A 3,811-nucleotide genomic window follows, 5' to 3' on the forward strand; every position below is an offset into this window, starting at 1 on the left:
TTTTTTTTTTTTAAGAGAGTACAGAAAAATAATAGTAGATGATGAGTTCATTTCTTTCTTTGTTTTTTTTTTTTTTTAAAAAAAAAAGGCTTCAAAAAATTAAATTTTGCCCTCAGAAGCTAAAGCTCCTTTATACATCTGTTAGTATACGGAGTGGTCTCCCCTGGAAGGTTTTGAAATTTAGGGAAATATATAGTTTTTTTTAAATTCCAGTAGAATATTTGAATTGTTTTTGTTGTTGTTGTTGTTGTTTGTTTGTTTGTTGTCTTTCTTCTACAAGGGTTATCATTTTCTTTTCAATTTGCTTTTTGTCCTTCCTAGTTTATTCTCATTTGTCTCATTTTTCATTTGAAATGGAAACTGCTGAATTTTCAGTGTTTGCTGCCATTTGAATCATCATAAAGCAAATTGGATTGGTTTAGTTGTTCTTTGGTGGATTCATTTCTTTGCCTTCATCTTTCTTAGTATCTCAGGTTCAGATTGTGTCTTCGGTGACTCAGTCTCTGATGACTGTTTGACAACAGCACTTAAATTAATTCAACACTTAAATTAATTCAACATTTGTTTTTGTTTTCACAAGTGTTATAAAAGCAGGTCTCGTCTGATGAGAAAATGATTAAATGCTTGTGATTACAGGCCAAATTCTGATCTCAGTGACGCCTAGACGATCCTACCAAAACCAGCTAGTATCTCAACAAACCTTAAATTTGAGTCCTGATGTTTGTTTTAAAACCATGGGTTCACATGCAAAGCATTTTAATATGTTGAATCATATAAATTCAATAGAGGGAGGGAATGTATCCATATTAGACAACCGTTATATTTGACAGGAATAATTGTAGCAAATAGATTTCTTTGCTGGGATTTGTCAATTTCTCAGAAGGAAATAATTCCCCAAGTACACTTAAGTTTCAAGTAAGGCCCCTAGGACATAAAGTTTAAAACTTGGCAGATTTCGCCCTTGGTTGAAAACCTGTCTTCTTATTGATCTCTCTGTTGACTGCTAGAGATATTAGCTATCCAGGAAATTATCCAGCCCAGGAAATTGATACTTGCAGACACAGGGACAAAGCCAGTGAAGCTTGGAGCAGTCCAGAGCTTAACAATGTCTACTCATAAGGGACAGTGAAAGCTGCTGGGGTTGAGAGGTGTGAATTCCTCAGAACTGGAGAATTAAAACCAACAAAATCCATCTCCTAATGCAGTCCAGTATCTCCTAAGATGGTCTGTGGTCCAAAGATCCAAACCAACCAGGTGACATATTCTTCAAAGATCTGTCATGTCTAATTTTCAATTCAAGTGGGCTTCCATTACTCCACTAAAAATCTTAGTATCATCCCCCATCCAACTTGCATTCTATTCCTACAGTATAGTATATTTTTCAACACAAAAGTTGTTAGCAACAGAAAAGGCCTGGAAAATGGTAGAATGGCCTAGCATAGGATGATTTTAGATTAGAACTTTGTTTACAATTTTATTTTTCATTTTTTCACTTCTTATGGTCATTTTTATGATGGTATTCTTCAGGAAAGAAGTCAAAGATTATTATAACTGAAATTAAATAATACTTTAATAAATAGGCTTGGAATGTTTGTTCTTTGGAAAAAGCTCTTTTCTGAGAGAACACATTGCAAGGACAACTGAGGTATACCTACATCCAGGCAGAAATCTGGACGGACATCCCCAAATTAATGTTACACAAACTTGCATGCCTGCACAGTGCATCACTATGCTATGGAAGACCCTCTTGATCATCCCATCAATTAGCAAAATTTCATCAAGATAACTAGGTTTATTTCTTATTGAATGGCATTGCAGAGCTCTCCAGAAACAAATTCCCCAGATGCACTTTGTGGATCCCTCAAAAACTTTAGAAGACTTATCTGCTGATAAAACAGGGAGTTCAGATCGGAGTTCTATCACAGATCACTTTGTGGTAGTCTGACTTCATTTAGGACACAACTGTTCACTCTTGCAGGAACTCAAGATGCTTCAGCATCTATGACAGTAGTTGAAGGATTCCTTTCACTGTCATCAGATCCATAGGTATTCTCCTCCCCTTGAGGATCCTGAATAGTGTTGATCAGAGCTCGACAGGCACAGGCCTGGCCCCACCATGCTGCAGTGATTTGTGCCTCTTTAGGATTGCCAGGGCAGTAGTGGGTCTTTTCCAAATATTCTACTAGTTTTTTAGGATTCTGCTGTTGTTCAGAGGTGAAGGTCCAGTGTGTGCTCACTGCTCATACTATCTCATACTTTTCCATATGATCCCACACTCTCTGCCACTCAGAACTATCCTGCCTTGGGGCAGATTGCAGGTTCTTAAATAATTGTTTAATCTTAAACATAACCTGAAACACATTCATGACACATAGTAATAGGAGCATGTTGGTTTGAACAGCCAGAACCCAAAGATGACTCCAGTGATGAATACACACAAAACAGCAGTTTCTCAGCTGCCAATTTTATCATGATGTAAATCAAGGTCACACTGCAAAGCAAAATAAAAACCTTAATCCAACCCCTAATGCAGCAGGGAAAATAAGGAGCAAGCAAGGTGCTTGCTCCTAGTTGTAGGAGAAAACTCTCAAAGAGCATACAAGCATCTGCTCTTCCATGTCCCCTCTCTTGGATTCAAACTTACTAAGTCATGGATTTTTTTCCAAATCCCCCAGACAATGTGCTCTTTTAGTGTGGACATAGGCAGAAATCTTGATCCTTTTACTGTGCCAGAAGAGAAGGGTACAGAGAGCTTCTTGCTATTTAAGATATTCAAGTGCTCCTTCAGTCAGGTCCATAAAGTTGATTACTTTAACTTTAGTTCATAAAATAATCCCTAGAGACTTATTTTTCTAATTGCTTCTTGAATGATTTCCACATTATCTGATAGTACTTGTCTCTGTACAATATCTTCTGAATGTAGAAACAATTTTTCAAATCTAGAATAGCAAATTTTTATCTGAAATTCTGCTCTGACCTGTTTACTGCTGGATTACATCAAATATTATCTAATCACGAGTCTGATGGAACATTCATTTATTGGTTTTGTTTGCTCCTTCTGCAAGTATGTTTTGATTTGATTACTCTGCTTCTTTCAATGTTTTTCTCCATGAATTTCATTCAGATGAATTATCTCATGGAAGACCTGAAGCATGAAACCCAGTATTTAACTTTCCTCAAAACAAAAAATCATAGGCACCACCTCTAGTCTTCACAGGTACAGAACAAAGGACATGAAAAGAAGCTCTTAAAGTCATATTTTAGCACTTTCATTTTTTCCTTCCTTTTTTCTTCATGAAAAGGAGCAGATGGGGAGAAGTAAACTCTGCCATGTGGAAGACCTAATGATTATATAAAGGGACAAGTGTCAAGTTTGTTCAGCACAAGCCCATTTTTGCCAGTTATCAGCATCAAATCAATCAGATTCAACAAGGGCTAAGTTAACTTGAAGATAAATTAGTTTGGAAATATTTGTTTTCATCCTATTGTTCAAATGACTTGAAAATTACACAGTTATTCTTGGAAATTGTTAAGAAATATATTTCTTCTTTATCTTTGAAAACACAGGAAATTCTGTCTTGAATTTTCCTACACTATGTTTAACCCTGTCATTCTGCCTCCTAGTTAAATTTCCATTTGTAGAGTCATAATCTTTCTATATAATGTTAATTATACTTTATTATGAGTAATTTAGAAATTGTTATTATACCAATTAGAAATGGAAATACAGCACTTGTAAATCTTATTTTGAATGGGAATTCAAATATCTTCATAGTTCTGTATAGTCTCTCAGTGGTATCTGATTCACTGG

Source organism: Meleagris gallopavo, chromosome 1 (genome assembly GCF_000146605.3).
Source record: "Meleagris gallopavo isolate NT-WF06-2002-E0010 breed Aviagen turkey brand Nicholas breeding stock chromosome 1, Turkey_5.1, whole genome shotgun sequence".
Lineage (NCBI taxonomy): Eukaryota > Metazoa > Chordata > Aves > Galliformes > Phasianidae > Meleagris > Meleagris gallopavo.